The sequence below is a fragment of the Talpa occidentalis genome, unplaced genomic scaffold (assembly GCF_014898055.3).
Source record: "Talpa occidentalis isolate TD23 unplaced genomic scaffold, MPIMG_talOcc4v2.1 talOcc4.3, whole genome shotgun sequence".
Classification (NCBI taxonomy): domain Eukaryota; kingdom Metazoa; phylum Chordata; class Mammalia; order Eulipotyphla; family Talpidae; genus Talpa; species Talpa occidentalis.
This window is the reverse complement of record NW_023603184.1, coordinates 148,880,602-148,897,566: the sequence shown is the minus strand read 5'-3', so window position 1 is coordinate 148,897,566 and position 16,965 is coordinate 148,880,602. Positions and strand designations below refer to the sequence as shown.

Genomic DNA, 16,965 nt, shown 5'->3' with positions numbered 1-16,965 from the left:
CTAAAGGCGGCGCTCTGGCCCCACAGTTCGCCCCAAGAGGTCATCCACCATGTAGGACTCGCAGCTGAGAACCGCACCCACCTGGGCAGCATCCCCCAGATGGCGGGGGCTGCACACACTCCTGCGCAGCTGTCGTGTCAAGGTCAGACCTGGGTCTACGACTGAGCAGGAGGCCCCACTAGCCCTGGGGTTCAGAGCAGAGATGCCTGAGCTCGGCCATGGGCTGCCTCCCCCCGGGGGCCCCACTGAGCTGCTCCATCTCCTGGATGATGGAGCCTGCTGGACGGAGAGGGGTCCCTCTGTCTGAGGATTTGGGATCTGTTCTCCCAAGCATCAGAGAGTAAGTGGTGGACCTCTAGGCCCCATCCTGCCCCCCGCTGCAGTCCATGTCCTCTCTGTGCGGGCCCAGGAGACGGCCGCCATCCTTGCTGAGAACTTCCATCTCAGAGCACTGCAGGCTGCTGGGCCCCGCAGGGCCTGGGCAGTGTGGGGGTGAGTTGCTGTCTGGTTCCAAATCTCCAGCCCTGAAACTCTGATAACAGTGAGGTTACCAGCCTTCCACAGAGCTGCTTTGTTCTTGAGGAAAGCCCCAGGGCGGCGCCGACAAGCGGCTCTCCCTGCCAGGCAGCCTGTGTCCTGCTGATGTGGGTTTGCTTATCAGGGGCCCAGGGGGGTGGAAGAGGCCGGGGTGCTGATTTACCCAAAATTTTCAAGAAAGCGTTTGTAGCACCTGCCTCCGCTAGGCTGTCCTGTGTGTCCTGGGGCCTGTGACTTCCTCATCCGAGGCCAGGCGGGTAGACGCCCGTGGCAGCTGGACAAGCAGCTGATATGCTCCCGGCGTGGCTTGTTTCAGTGGCAGCGACCCATTTAAAGGGGGTCTCATAAGAGAGCGGGGGCAGAGAGGCAGGGGCCCCCTACGGCCCTTCTTCCAGCGCCGGTTCCCGGGCCTTGGCGGGGCCGAGTGTGAAGTCCTCTGACGCCTGCACAGAGGCGTGGTGCTGTAAAAGCAAGTGTCGGTTAAAACCTGCCCCCTTTATGAAACGGATCCTAAAAACAAAACTTATTTAAATTTAAGAGGTGATTGAGCCACCGTGACTGAAGGCCGCTTGAGGAAGTCCTGCACTGGGGAGACCCTAATTGAAGAGAGGCCCCGAGCTGGCTGAGCCCCTTCTCTTGCCTCTGCTTGCCGCCTCCCAGTGCTGGGGTCCTAGGGCTCCCCTCTACTCAGCCCCCCGCTGGTGAGTCCGACCCGGGACTTGGAGCCGAAAGGATGCTTTCTAGGGGCCGGGACATGACTCTCGGCAGGCTGGGCTTAGCCCGGCCTTCTTCCTGGAAGGCGCTTGCCTTGCAGCTTGTGACAAAGTGGGGGGAATTCAGTTCCCTGAAACCCCAGACACAAGGCCGAGAGAGGACAGACTCCCTCTGACCCCACCCCACCCGGGGCCCAACACTTCCGACGGCGTCTGCGACACTGTTTGACGAAGTAAAAGCACCTGCTCTTGCTATTATTTGAGGCTGTGTTATGGCCCCTTTTCAGGTTATAATGTTCTTGAAGAAAGTTATTTTTGTCTTACTCGTCTTTTTATGAATCACGACCCCACACAGATTCTGTCCCTGACAACCAGCAGCCAAGTGCACGCGGTTCCCTCGGAAGCCAAGGACTGGCCTCAGCCGTCAAGGACGTGGCTCCAGCCTGCAGGAGGCCTTCTGACTTAGACTCCTGCTGGCCATGACCTTGAAAGAGCCCAGATGCCTTATTTTTTTTTTTGCTTTTTAAATAAAGGTAAAGAGGGGCCCATCAGACAGACCGGAAACATTCTCTCCGGCATTAAACAGGTTAGGGTGTGGAGAAAGGAGAGAGTCCCACGGGTGGATCTACACGACACGGGTCATCACTCAGAGCAGAGGGGAGCCCCAGCGCCCCCTTTGCCATGAAGACATTTCTCCCACAGGATAAAGAGAGCAGAAGCGCATCCGCTTTACACAGTTCCTAGACCTGAAGCTCCACGCCGAGGACTCAGGCTCCGGCCAGACAGATCCGGACTCGACTCCCAGCTCCCTTTCCAGCCGTGCGACCTCACCGAGCTAGACCAGGTCAGCCTCGGTCCCTCCCGCTGGGTAGTGGGGGCAAGTGGTTTGTTTCACGCACAAAATGAGACCATGTCCACGAATGAGGTGATTCGCACAGTTGCCGGTGACAGTCGCTCGTTCGTGTTCTGCTGTTACGAGGAGGAAAGGTTCTTACTGAGAGGGTTGAAGAAGTAGCTGGTATAAGGCCAGCGCCCTAGGAAGCAGGGGCCACGCGAGACTCAGCGGCACCTCAGAGGAGTGCAAGGGTGGACAGAGGGCAGCCGGGGGGAGGGGAGGGAGGCGGTCCAGCAGCAGGAACTCGCGGGACACAAGGGGATGGATGCCACGAACCCGAGTCCCCGAGACTCTGGGTGAGGACAGCGGTGGAAGCGAGGGGAGCCTGCCGCCGTGGCAGGGCCGCTGTAGGAGGACCAGACTCAGGACCGGCTGACGGAGGAGCCCAGGGGGAAGCTCTCAGAGATTTAGATGTGGGCTATTTATACAAAGGAATACTACACAGCTGCAAAAAAGATGACATCTTGCCATTTGGGGCCACGTGGGTAGAGCCCAAAGGGGTGATGGGAAGTGAAGTAGGTCAGAAGGAGAAAGACAAGCACCAGATGATTTGACTCACAAGCAAAAAATAGCCAAACCAGACCAAAAGCATCCCTAGAAATCTGACTGCAGAACTGAGGACGCCAGAGGGGGAGGGAAGGGAGGTGGGTGCAAGGGAAGGAAGTGGGAGGGGCCCAGGGGATGGTGGCGGAGGATGATGGGTGGTTTGGGGGTGGGGGGTGTGGGAAGCAGCATCCGAAGCAGTTGGACCTGCACCAAGGGGCAGTTCGTGGGCTGACCCCGCCGGAAAGAGGCCAGGACAGTGGGACGTGGCCTCCCTGTGCGAACACCTGCTGAAGCGACCTGCTCAACGCACACTTACTCTGCGTGCTCTTGGCAGCCCCACCCTCCAGGAGCCAGTGCAGTTTGGCTCGTATCCCGTTGCATGGCCCGTTCGCATCCTACCTGGTGGTTTCTGCGAGTTCTTAATCCTCCTTCCCCCATCCTCTTGGGCCGAATCCTTGACCCCTTCATTGGAAAGGAGCCCTTCCCCAGAGTGTCTTTGGAACTGGAACTTCTGTGGCTGAGTGGCCTGGCTTCAGGGGTCCTTTGGGTGGGAAGTGCTTGTCCAGGGCACATGGCCCAGGGGTCATAGGCTGTGGGCTGCCCTGACAGCGGGACTAGGTCAAGGGCGCCTTCCTTTCCCTGCCTGACTTACAAGGCTCTCGCTGGCACCGTGTTCTGCTCAGTGCAGACACTCAACACGTCATCCGCACACAGGTGGCTGAGCACCCTCCGCCTCCGCGGGCACTAAGCCCTGCTGCCTCAGGTGCCAGCTTGCAGGTGCAGATACTGGATGACGGAGCGACAGTTAAAGATCTTCTACGGATGAAACTAGAAAGTGAGAGCTGGAAAGGAATTTGGAGTCAGCATTTCTAGCTATTCTTAGCATATTAGCTTGGATTCAAACTGAGGAAGGGTTTCCAAATTCCACCCTTCAAGCCTCGACCCAAATCTGGGTCAGCTGGTTTGGAGGTGGACCTGGAAGCTGTAGTTTTAAAAGCTCCGCAGGTATAGACTCTCTTCTGATCACTTAGTGGCTGGACACTCCTTACTCTAGAAATGCCTGGAACTAAGACACTAAAGTCACCCTCTTTGCCAAGGCCAGCTGTTGCTTGCTGGGGACTGCATGTCGTGGGACAGCCGGTCAGCCCTCAGCCTCCCAGCGGCCGTGTGCAGCTCACGGCAGGTGCGGGAGAAGGGAGTAGCCTGGAGGTCACGCTGGTGTGGCTGAACCCAGCTGAGGACATGCAGAAGCCATTGGGGAGTGGACAGCACTTGTTTCCAGAGACCCCACTTTATAACCCGGGGCCACTGGCTGTTGATTAGCCACTTAGGCTTCGCCAAGGAGCTTACCTTGAAAGCTCCGTTTCCTTGATTTTAGCCACAGAGCAGCTGAGCGCAGGAAATAGCACAATCAACTTCCCCTTTAGAGCAGTGTTATGCCTAGTGGTGGCTGTTCTATTTTGTTATTCTCCAACACTCCGTCGGCTGGTATGTTTTTCTTGCCTATAGGGTTTTTTCCATATCTTTGTGATGAACGTTTGAGGACTCAATTGAGACTGCGCGAGGCGTGCGGACGCCCTGCCCGATGTCTGGGATTTCATATCGCTCGGGACACAGACTGGTGCTTTTCAATTCATGAGCCAATTTCTCAGCCAATCTCCTTTCGCTTCCTTCATTACTTCAAAAAATGCCCCCTCGAACTGCCAAAGTGAGATTCAGACCCATTTATTTTTCCATTTCTGTCTGCAGAGCGCAAGGCACTTCAATTTCCCCCCATCTTAATCACCACCGCACTCCGGGCCTACGGGAAACGTCTGACGATGACCAATGTGCACGCACAGGACTAGTCGATGCTGACTCTTCCACCCGTGGCTCGTTGGCAAGATCGCTGAAGCCTCTCACCTCCTTGGGAGGAAAACACAGCAGGTGGGGGCGCCGGCGTGGACACGGTGCAGGGAGCCGCCCCCTGGCAGGCAGGACGGGGTTTCGCCTGCCCCCCACCTCCAGCAGCCCCCCTCTCTGCTCTTTCTCCTTGATCCAGGCTTCATCGCAGAGGGGAGCCGGCCTGGCCTGCAGCATCACCCCCATCTTGTGCCTTTGTTGACCTTGTGGTGTCCTCAACCGTGGGGAAACAGACGGTGCCTTTTGGGAATCTGACTTGGAGAGGGAGACCTGTGCTTGTGATCCTAGACGTGAACTATTGCCCGTTGAGTAAAACAGCTTCTCCAGTCGCTTGTTTCTGCCCCCTCTGCTTGGATGGACAGCGAGGTCCTAAAGTGGGTAGATCACAAGGAGGGCTTGGTCATGGCTGCCTCCTTCGCACAGCTCAGACCCCTGGGCAGACCCCAGCACAACATTTACCCTCCTGAATCTCCTTGTTAAGTATTTTCAAGGACTGCAGCTCAGTTCCAAAAGCAAACTCTCCATGTTGTCCCTTTCTCTCGCCCCAGGCGTGGTCCTGAGACCCTGAACACACGGTGAGCATCCCTCCCCGCTCTGCTCAGCCTCCTGGGCATGGCTCAGGGCAAGGCAGCATCCCACATGGCCCCACCCTCCGGTCTCCCCCGACAGGGACATGAAACGAGGTCTCTATGTGGCAGTTTAGTGATAACCGGGTGTAGGGTCAATGATGGTCAGGCTTTTCTGCCCTCCCGCCATGAGGATGGATGATGGATCCCTGCGGTCCTGAATGCAGGCCTGATGGCGGCACCTGGAGTGGGGTGCAGGCATACATAGGTGGGTGCACCTGGGCTGAGAGACTGGGCTTATAAGGGCAGCGTCACGGGGACACCAGCAGAGCGAAAGGAGCAGAGAAGCAAAGGCCACAAGAAACACCGGAGGGCCCAAATGGAGTGAAGATTAACCGGGGGCTGGGAAGCCTGCCAGCCTCCTGGCCCCCCAGCACCCTACCTGCCGTGTGCCTGGCAAAGCCCAATAAAAGCCTGTAAAAGGCACCGAGGGCTCCAGGATTCTCCTTCACCTGTCTGCTCGGGTCGTAGACATCCTGCTCAGTGCCCTTCCTGCCGCTACACGGGGCCAAAGGGAGGCAAGTTAATCACCGAGGCCTGGGGCGCCAGCAGGAAGACAGGCAAAATGGCAGCCGCATGGGCCTCCCTGGTGGCGCAGGCGGTTGAGCACCGCGCTGTGAAGCTGTCCACAGCCGCTGCAGTGCCAGTTCAATCCCCGCCAGCCACGGAGCAACCCACATGCCAAGGCAGACCTCTCCTGTCTCGCCCGCTGCTCCCCTCAGTCAGTCTGCCTGTTCTGCTCCCGGCTCTGTCTCTGGTGAATCCTCTCACCCTCCCGCGCCTCTGGCCTGTACCCCGGTTCTTGTGTAAATAAATCTTTAAAAAAAAAATGGCAGCCATGCGCCTGCAGAGCAGAGGTGAGTGGGAACCACAGGCAAAGGTCAGGCAGGTCCACCTGCAGGACCAGAGTGAGCCAAAGGAGGTGCGGAAGCCATTCCTGAGGAATCCGGAGTGCTCCCCGCAGTTACACAGAAGCATGATACGACCCGGGACCCAAAGCTTGAAGGACAGCCCAGAACAGTCCGAGGGAATGAAGCCTGTGCCCCCCTCTGCCGCCGACCTCCTCTTACCTCCACCCCAGACCTGGCTGGCCCGCGACGGGGCTGAGTCCCGCAGGCGGAGCGGAGGAGCGAGGCGGGCCCCCTGCACCGCGGCTGGAGCCTGTCGCCACCGACTCTCAGGCCGCGTCTCCTGGCGCCCCCCTCTCTCCCTGGCACCTCAGGCCCACACTCTGGGTCCTGCTGGCGTGCGATGAGGAGGGGGCAGGGGTTCCGTGCAGGCCTGGCCCAGCCCCGCGGCGTCTGTCCTCCGGGTCTGGCCTGCGCTGCCCGAGGGCCAGTGCTGGGCTTCCCTTCTCTCCAGTCCTGGCACGATCGGCTTCTCACCCTCTGCTCGGGATGCCTGACCCTCCCTGAGAGCCCCCCAACATCTGCCCCCAGGCAGCCTCACCCGACCACCCCTATGGGTCCCTCCACCCACCGTCACCTCTCCTGGGGTTCACCCTCATTTGTTCAGCCCTTGCTTGCCTCTAGCGGCCGGGGTGGCTGCGCCCCCAAGGCAGAGTCTTACAGAGTCCAAATCGCGGCATCTCCAGGGCCTGCGACACTGGCTGGCCCCACGCGAGGCCTCGGGTGGTTGTAGGCAACGGGACGACCCGGCTCCCAGAGGCCTGAGATGGAGGGCGTGCGCCTCAGGAGGGCAGGCCTGGAGGGCAGCGTGAGGGGAGCCCTGGAGCGCCGAGGCAGGGAAGGGGCAGGGCCTTCCAGCCTCTGTTCCCTGAACCCCCTTCCTGTGAGGAGTCTGAGCTGCAGCAGGGGCGGGTGGCCCTCCGTCCCCAGTCTCAGGCTTCTGGGCACACCTGGTGACGAGGCCTCATCACCTGCCATTGAGTCCGACTGAGGAGGACCTGCAGCCCACCTGTGGGGTGCAAAGCAGTGATGCCTGAGGGGCTGCAGGGGTATCTCACATTCACAGTCTGCGTCTGGCCAATTCCTTGAACTCTCCCGCATCTCGCTGACCCGGAGGAAAGACACGGTTATACACGCGTAGACACCACAACCATAAGTCACTGCAGGAACTTAATTCCTTAACAAGAACAGCCAAGACTGGCAATGAGCTATGCAGGGGCCAGAGGCAGGAATGATTTTTTAATCAACTTGGACTAAGACCAAATGCCCTTGATGAATGTGCAGTTGGCCAGAAACATATCTTAGCTCATATGTTTGTTTTTCGTTTTCCTATTAATCAAAATTTTAGAAGATGGGGTACATACCCCCACATTTAAAAACCCAGTGTTTTCATCCCAATAGACTGGGTGTTGTGTAACACTTCTCTCAGGACAAGAGCTTTGCTGGGATTTTGTTTGTTGCTGTTGCCAGTGAGGGCTGGGAGTGCAGCTCAAAGCCAGAGAGTGCTGAGGAGGTGGGGCGCCCCTGGAGCCGGCTGCACGGTTTCACCAGCACCACCAGCTCCACATTAAGGCGGCGGACTTGCGGACCAAGCCGAGTCCACGCACCCGGCCCACGCTGGCCACCGTCCTCAGTGAGAGCTTGACGTCCTTCCGAAGGTCAAGTGTGTGCAGGGTGACACACCTCTGGGCCTCCATCCTCCCTCTGTCGTGAAGCTTCTGGGGCCAGCACCCCCAGCACCCCCCAAGGCTTGTCTCTGGAGCCCTCTGTCTTCACTGCCAGGGGAGCCTGGGGACACTTGGTGTCCAGACGGTGAGAGCTGAGGTTTCCGCGGTGGTGGCCACCCTCTGCGCAGCCATCTGTTCGGGCTGAGCTCCTGCTCTGCTCCCTGGACAAGGTGAACTTGCGAGTGCAAAGAACAGTTCTTTGCGCATCTTTGAGTAAACATTGGGCCTCGGGGGCTGCCGTTGCCATAGCGACCTCCACCCTCCGCCCCTGTCCCCCATGGGAAGGGCATCCGAGCAACTCCCAGGAATAGTGAGCATTATTTGCTGTTTTTTTTTTTTTTTTTTTAAACTAGTGCCTGTTTGTTGCAGAAGATCTGAAAATAAATTAAAACTGGCTCATTATCACACCAGCCAGGGAAAGATGGTGCCCAGCTTGAGGCTGTGCTGTTCGGGCGTACATCTTTAGGGTTATGTTTTCTTAGAGAATTTGCCCTTTTCATAACGCAGCGCTCCTCTACCCAGTAAGCTCCTGGTTCAAAGTCAACTTTATCTCAGATGAGTAGAGAGAATCCAGCTGTCACCTGACCAGTGTTGTGATGGTTTCTCTCGCTCCACCCTTTTATGTGTCACCTGAGTTTTTATATAAAAAAACTCCAAGTGTTTTATATTTCTTTTTTTAATGGTTTATTTATTTATGCATACACGAACTGGGGTGTGGGCCAGAGGTGCAGTGGGTGAGAGGATTCACCAGAGACAGAGTGGGGAGCAGAACAGGCAGAGCCACTGAAATCCATTGCTGAGGGTAGCAGCGAGCGAGTCAGGAGAGGTCTGCTGAGCCCCGTGGGCAGCTCCCTGGTCAGGGATGGAACTCGTGCTGCAGTGGCTGTGGACAGCCTCATAGGTTGCATCTTAACCCCTTGTGCCACCAGGGAGGCCCTAAGTGTTTTATATTCCCTAGAGAAACAGATAGTTGGGTCTTTTTAAAAATCCATTCTGACCATGCCTTTTATTTATTTATTTTTAAAGATTTATTTATACAAGACCTGGGACACAGGCCAGATGTGCGGGAGGGTGAGAGGATTCACCCGAGACAGAGCGGGGAACAGAACAGCCAAAGGACCGAAGACACTGCTGAGGGGAGCAGTGGGCAAGACAGGAGCAGTCTACCGCGCCATGTGAGTTTCTCGCCGGCCAGCCAGGATGGAACCCACACTGCAGAGGCTGCGGACAGCTTCACAGTGTGGCGCTCAACCCAAAGTGCCACTGGGGAGACCCCAAGCACGTCTTTTAGTGATGTATTTAGGCCGTTCACATTTAGTGAACATAAACCATAAGGTAGTTACCAATAGGTGGCAACACATTGTAACTCTTTCCCTTTGTTCTCTGGATTTCCTTCTCTCCTTTTGTCACCCCTCTTGACTTTGGGGTGTCTCTAAGCCTGCTTCCCAGAGAGTGAGTCTCGCAGCTCTTCCCTCTGTGATGCAGTTATTATCCACTAGGCCCGCGGTGTGGAGCCCAATGACCACGGAATCCACAGCAACCAAATAAGGCCCAAGGCCCGACTTCGGACGCTGTGGTCTTGAATGGATGCGCAGACAGATGGGCAGGCGGATGACGACCTGGGGTAAGCACGTCTCAACATAGGAGACACGGCATGTAATTCTATGGATACATTTATAAAGTAATATTATATTTTAGTCTTTGTCACAAGTCATTACACATCCTTGATTAAGCACAAATCCTACATTTTTAAAATCGTATTTCTGGAGGTGGCCTGCAGTCTCAAGGAGAGCCGCTTACAGCTCGTGCGTGAAAACTCGGTGGTGTAGCAGATCCGGGCCAGGGACTGGGCGGAGACGAGCAGCGAGTGGCTGAAGCCGAAGAGATGTTTGGTGATTTAGATTCAAAACTGGCTGATGTTCCTGTAAGGCAATTACATTCTGCGCTTCAGGGTAATGTCTTCTCATGGATCAGCCATCCTACCTCATCAGGTCTCTTCATTTAACCAGGCCCCAATCAATTGTTAATCACGCGGCGTGTTCCTGCGGCTGATGGCCTCCAGCGGGGTCATTAGGAAATCGTTTAGCCTCCGACTACAAGGTAATGAGATCATCTTTTTTGCCTTATTTCTGTGTTAAAAAGTTTTCCTGAGTAGCTATGAATTTGATTTTAATGGCCTTCATAATGGCGCCTAAGTGGGGTGTGACCGCAATGGAGTCATCGAGATGGCCGCACAGTCTCGGCCGTCTCAGACCTTCTGGGCCTGACGAGCTTCCTCCTCCTGCTGTGGGGAACATCCGTTGCGGTCTCTTCTGGCCACGTGCCAAGAGGCTCGGCTAGGGGCCTTCAGGGCAGGCCCTGCTTGTGCTGGATCCAGGAGGGAGGGGATGCAAACTGGGCTTGCCGGCCTCCCCGTGCAGGGCAGGAGACTTCCCCGAGCCTCAGCCTCAGGCCGGAGCAGCAGCTGTGAGTGACGGAAGCCCACGATCCTGGACTCGGCGCTGCCCACCGCAGCTGAGCCCTGTGGGATGCTCTGTCTCTCTGTCCTCTTGCCCATGGCTGAGGACTCACAGCCGCGGCTCTGAGAAGATGAGCAAATCTCTAGCTCCCCCACCCCTCAGAGGCGGATGTGCTGATCATTTTACTCTGCGTATGTACAAAACCGGGGAGCAGCCCCTCTTTCCAGGTTCGTCTTCACGGCCTGGCCTGGACCAGGCCTGGGTTGGGAGAGCAGGCTGCTCCTGGGAGCCCCCAGCTCCACCCCCTGGCATCCAGATTCCTCACCAGCCTCCCAGGAAGGGCAGGAAGCCCTGGCTTGGCGGTGCTGCTGCTTATGGTTCAAGAGAAAGGAGCAAGATGTCGCCCCCCGAATTCAGGACAAAGGGTGCCCCTGTGCAGGGCGTGACAGGCACGCTGGCTTGCCGAGCAGGCATGAACGGGCTGCTTTTAGGATGGACCACTAGTTTCTGGTGAGATTTGGAAGGTGGTGAAGAAACCGCCCCCTAATCCCATCGTGACAGTGTCTCCGGACAGAGACTTCTGCCTGCTCGTGAGACCGGGGACCTCTGGCCTTGGGGAGAGCGTGGGACTTAACATGCACCAACATCTGGATGTTGCACAAACTTCATGTGCAGAATGGGGTGAGACGTGCAGGTACCCCGCAGGGTGCGTCACCGCCCACCCTCCCCTGGGCCTCCCAGCAGTCGTCCTTTTCACCAGGCCGTGCTCAGAGCCACAGGCGCTCCCCACCCCCCTCACTGCACAAGCCCAGCGACTGTCCCGAGCTGGCCCAGGCCGGACACCCCTTCACCACCCCAAGCCAGCACTCAGCTCGGCAGGCGGACAGCCCGGGGACGAAGCTGCGACCAGGCTCTCTCAGGGGGAAATCGCCTTAGCTTGCTTCTCTCCTGAAAATCGCTCTCTACAAAGTCACTATCTTAAAGGAACTTGCCTCGCAAATTAAATAGAAGCTTGTAGCTGGTGGGAGTGAGGAATTCCAGGCGCTGGTCTCGCCGAGGAATTCAAGGCGCTAGTGTGGACGGGACTCAAGCTCCAGCTCCCTCCAAGGCTGGTCTCCCCCAAGGCTGGTCTCTCCCCAACAGCCGGGCTGCGGTCCCAGCGGGTCCTCCTGGCTGGTGTTCTCCGTGTGGTTCTAGAAGTGACTGAGAAAAGAGGGGGCAGAGACAGCACAGGAAGGACAAGCATGAAGGTTGCCCAGGCCCTGAGGGACAGCTGGGCACGTCCGCCCCACCCCCATCTTCACGAGACCTGCCCGCCTCCGTTCAGCGGCGCGTCCACAGCTGCTTTTAAGGTTAAACTGACCTTTCAAAAGCAGGTTCCTGCCAAGCTTCCTCTTCTGGGAAGATGAGCAGATGCACTTTCCCTCTGTCCTCCTGCGAGGACAGCTGAAGGCCTTGGCCACGGCACAGAACCACAGGAGACGGCGGGTGGGGAGCAGGCGGACCAGAACCAGTTTCCTGGGTGCCCTTTTGTCTCATGGATCCCAGATTTGTAGCTGAAAAGCAGAAACCGGAAAGGCGCAGGCAAGCCAGATCCTGCTTCTGCCAAAGGCCCGGCACCGGCGGCCTGTCAAGGCAGACTCGGCCCGGCTTTGGCCCTCCACGAGGACCGGGGCCCTGCCTCCCTCCTGGTGGGGGTGGTGGCGTGGGGGCCCGACGCCCACCCTTGCAGGCGGTGGAAGGGGCTCCCGCACCCGTCAGGGTGTGTCAGAAAAGGCAGTGCGGGAGGCCGGGCCCTCCCACCCACGCAACAGGCGCCCACCTCCTGCCATGGGTGTGGCAGGCAGACCCAGGCGGCTAACAAGACCAGCTCCCCTGGGTGCTGTCAGAGAAGACGACAGGGGAAAAATGACAAAGTATTATGGCGTCCCAGCCAGGGGGCATCACGGAGGCTTCTGGTTCTACAGCTCACACCCCATCCCCAGCAACAAATTTCCCTCAGAGACTCAGGGGCCAATGGCAAGGGGGCGCCCTGTGCCCCACATCAGAGGAAGTCAACAAAAGTAGGTTTAAGTACCTGCCCCACCCCAAATGTCCAGTTTTCAATAGAAAAATCAGTCTTCAAGAGGCAGGAGGATCTCAGATCGAATGAAATAGCCAGTCAATGGCTGAGAAAGCCGAGATGGTCATGCTCAAGGATCTGACATGAGTGGTGACAACTCCAGATGCAGGCGGGAGGTGCTCATGGGCGTGTGAAATGGTGCCACCCTCTAGGGAACAGCTCAGAGGTTTCTTCAAAACCTAAACAGGCCACTGCCATACACCCCGTGGGTGGCATTCTAGGGCACTAAGCCAAGAGAAATGGAAAGTCAGGACCACAAAAACCTGTCTGCAGGTGTTCATAGCGGCTTGATTTGTCAGCACCTGGAAACCGCCCAGCTGCCCTGGGACAGGTGAGCGGTTAAACAAAACATGGTGCATCCAGGCCATGGAATATACTCAGCAATGAAAAGGAGAAAGAAAAGGATGATGCATGTAACCAGCTGGGTGAATCTCTGGAGAATTATGCTGAGTGAAAAATCCAGACCTCGGAGGTGACATACTGTATGATCCCATTTATGTGACATTCTTGAAATGACAAAATTAAAGAAAGGGAAAAGTGATTAGTGGTTGCCAGAGTTCTAGGAGGTAAGTGGGGTGGGAGGGGAGTGAGGGTGAGTTTGGGGGCAGCAGAAGGGACCTGGTGCAGGGAATGTTCTGTGCTTGGCTGTATCCATGTCTAGATATTGTTGGACGTTCTGTGGGTTTGCAAAATGAGGAAACTGAGTCAAAGGAACCCAGACCCACTTCATGTCACTTCTTACACGTACCTATGGGGCTATGACAGTCTCAAAATAAAAAGCCTAATAACGATAAAAGAGCAATAACCTCTTTCTTCTGCATTCAGTTAAAGTAGACGGCCCGGTAGTTTGAAATTTCTAGATCCTGGCATGGTGCCCCTTTAATACATTGAAGAAATGTCTGTTGAATTGAAATATCTGGTAGAAAGTGGATCGCGAGTCAGAGCAGCTCAGAAGGGCCTTGCCCACTGAGCCATCATGTCCTGGGCCCTGGTCTAGGCGTATATACATTGTCTGTGGTATAAGATATTTGGGGGCAACAAAAATAGATGATCAAGAAGATGGATCAAGAAGATGTGGTACATATATACAATGGAATATTACTCAGCAATCAAAAAGATAAACTCATGCCATTCGCAGCAACGTGGATGGAGCTAGAAGGAATGATGCTCAGTGAAATAAGCCAGAAGGAAAAAGAAAAATATCACATGGTTTCACGGATAGCAGGAATATAGGGGAACCCAATAAGACATCAGTGCAAAAAAATAATAACAGTGCACAACACAACAAAGCAAAAACGGACAATTATAAATCAGAGACACTCTGCAGGGGAGGAGGCGGGAGAGGGATCAGAGGGAGGGAGGGCAGAGCACAGGGGACTGAGGTGATGGTGTCCGAGTGGGGGAGCAAATATTGCTTAAAAATGAACAATGATGTAAAGAAATTTAAAAAATAAAAAAAAAATTACTATAAAAAAAGAGATTTGGGGCAAGCTGCATCCAGCGCTCGCCTTGATATTAGTGAGAGACTTCCAGCAACCCCTTCCTTCTGGGGCTTTTAAAACAAGGAGTGATAGCAGGTGTGGACGCTCAGGTGGGGGGCTCAGAGGGGCTGGCTTCAGAGCCCCGTCGCTCCTGTACCAGGAGCCAAGACCCTCGTGACCCTCCTCCCTGGGTCGACGTCAGCGGCTGCCCCCCAGACATGGCTTGTTTGGATTTTTGTATGGGGGTAAGATATTGACATACATTTTCAATAAGCTACACAGAACCTTCAACTTTGTAGGATTCTGGGTGCGATGTATGTGTAATATATGTGCATGTGTTTTGCATTTACATATATATATATAAAATGTGTGAAATAAAAGACATTTGAATTTGATGTAATTTTACATTAAAGAAATCTTTTTAGAGTGTTGCGAGGCTTCAAGCTGTTGAAAGAAACGTAAATATTTGGCTGACCTTGAACATCCCCCGTGGCTTCATGTGAGCCGTGGGGCCCAGCAAGGTAGGGCCCCCCCACACCCTCTTCCCTCACCCCACGGACCCCAAGGACTCTGGGTGGCTGCCGCGCCCTAGTTCCCGCGGCCGGGAAGAGGGAGAGGGCGGCCGGCTGCCTTTAGCTTCCAGGGAAGAGGCCGCGGGACAAGAGGGTGTCCGCAGACTGTCCCGCGCGCGTCCCGCCCCGGGAACGACCCAGAGCAGAGGGGGCACGTGTTGGCTGAACCTCAGGAAATAGAGGGGGCGCCCTCAGCAGGACGCCCGCGGGACAGCCTTGCGGTCTGTGATGTTCTTGTTCTCACCCACGGGGTTTGGCCTGGCAGCAAGGGCCGGAGAGGAGGCGTCGTGTTGTGGAGAGAACACTGGCCTCAGAAGCGAGATTTCAGGAGTGGGGTCTAAGAGCTCCGTCTCCCCGCAGGCCCTGACCCTCTGAGCCGGCTCTTTAAACCGGTTAAATGGAAAATGCACCGAGTCATCGTGAGACAAAACCAAGGACTGTCTCCGAAGGACGGCTGTCCTCACACTCTGACAGCCGCTCACTGAGTCATAGACTCAACCATGGCCGCCCCTGACTTGGCGGCGACCCCAGCCCCTCCTGGGCTGGCAATTGGCTCCCCCTGTGCTGCTCTGGCAGCCCCTGCCCGAGCCCTTCACCTCAGCAGGGGGAGCCTAATGGGGTGTGGCCTGGTAGTGTTCCGTGCTGAATGCCTACCCTCAAGGTAAGAGTGGGGGAGAGAAGCTCACTCCTCAGTGGCAGCCAAAACTCTCAGCACTTGTCTGTGGAGACCATGTTCTTCAAGGATGCCTTGCAGGCTTGTCTCTAGCAAACACCAGATACCTGCTGCGTCCAAGCACACCTGTCTCGGTCTCGCCGTGGCAGGTACCAGCATCCCCTGGAACTGTGAGCCTTTTTCTCTCCTTGTTCCCTGCTCCGTGTCTAGAAAGAACAGGCTCTTCCAGCTTCACCCCGCCTTGACCATGTCTGCCATTTAGCTGTAGATGACTCCCTGGTGATGTCTCATCACCAAACCCCGTGAGCTTAATTAAATATTGCTTAGCCCTCCAAAGCCTTGCAATAGGGACCAGATTTGCCTTCTAGAAGCCTCTCTCTACCCCGGGCCCCTTTTCCATGTGATCAGACCTAGTCCTTCTGTTATAGCCCCCCAAGCCGCTGTCCACATTACATTACTCCTGCCCCGGTGATGGAGCCCAGCCCCGTGGACAATTCTTTTATACTTTCTTTCTCAGACAATCAAGTATTTCCAAATATTTTCAACTAGCACCTCTATTCCAGTGATTTAAACGCCACCGCCCCATTGTCTTAACTGCCAGATTCATGAACGATACACAGTAGAGAGCTGCAAAGCCAAAGACAGGAGACTTTGGTCACACAATGGAGGCCAGAGACAAGAGGACTGTCAGGAAGGGACCAATAAGAACATAAGGCCCCAGGGAAGCCCATGCAGGAGTTTGCCACCCCTTTAAAAATTCACAAAATGTGTGTATGTATGTAGATGCACATTCATGCACGCGTGTGCACACACACAGACACACTTACTGAAGAGGCTATTAGTCAGCTTAACAAAACACCGTGACGGGACTCACACAGCAGACATTCATTTCCCACAATTCGAGGCTGGATGCCCCATCCAGGGGCTGCTGGTTCTGTTTGTGGGGAGGCTGCTTCCTGTCCTGCAGACATCTCCCTCCTCCTCACACGGCCTCTTCTCTGCAAGCTCAGAGCCGGAGCCGGGAGGGAGCGCGATCTCTGGAGTCTCCCCCTCGTCTTATAAGGACACTGGAACTGTTATAGGGCAGCCCGATACAAAACGGGGTGCCTGACTGTGGGTCCTCACCCGCGCGCTTAAAAGGACTTATCCATGCTCCACTGCAGGCGCACGCGAAAGGTTCATAAAAGGTTTATTCACGAGGGCAGGGGAAATGAGGAAATGGACAGCTCAGGGAGGAAAGTGGGAGACAAAGTTTTAAATGCGACCTACCCGATCCGCCGATCTGGAATCCCAAATGGCGCTCTGAGAGCTGGCCGCCAGCCAGGAGCCGTGGAGCCAGGAGGCGAGCGACAGCGAGCCCCCCAAGGCCCACGTGTCTGGTTTATACCCAACCTGGCTGCCCAACTCCACCCTCAGGTCCCAGCCACCCTCCCTTGGGTGGTGACGGGATGTGTCTTTCCCAGTGTCCTGATGGCTTTGGTCTGGAGTGGGGGTGGGGTCCACGAAGCCTGCATGGGATTAGCTCAGGACATCCTCTCCCCCTAACAGTCCTATAAGATCAGGACCCCACCCCATGACCTCATTTAACCTGATTGCCTCCCCAGGGGCCTATTCCCAAATCTAATCACCTTGGGGACTAGGTCTCCAACACATGGGGGGGCAGATGTCCACGAGCACAGAAGTGACTGGGCCAAAACGCCTGGTGTTGGAAGCAGTGATCACAAGCGACACCAAAAACTAGCAACAAAAACCAAAGACATGACAACGGCTTCCAGAGACAGGGGCAGGTGGGCGCGCTCACTGA

The 16,965-nt window shown here is 55.9% G+C and overlaps 1 long non-coding RNA gene across 1 annotated transcript; it reads left to right on the top strand.

Annotated features, from left to right (window-relative positions):
- Positions 1-1,814: 1,814 nt before the first annotated feature.
- On the top strand, positions 1,815-6,015 carry LOC119254894 (uncharacterized). Its single transcript, XR_005127408.2, has 3 exons — positions 1,815-2,094; positions 4,441-4,617; positions 4,733-6,015. It is a non-coding gene; the product is annotated as an uncharacterized LOC119254894 (long non-coding RNA).
- The last annotated feature ends 10,950 nt before the right edge of the window (positions 6,016-16,965 follow it).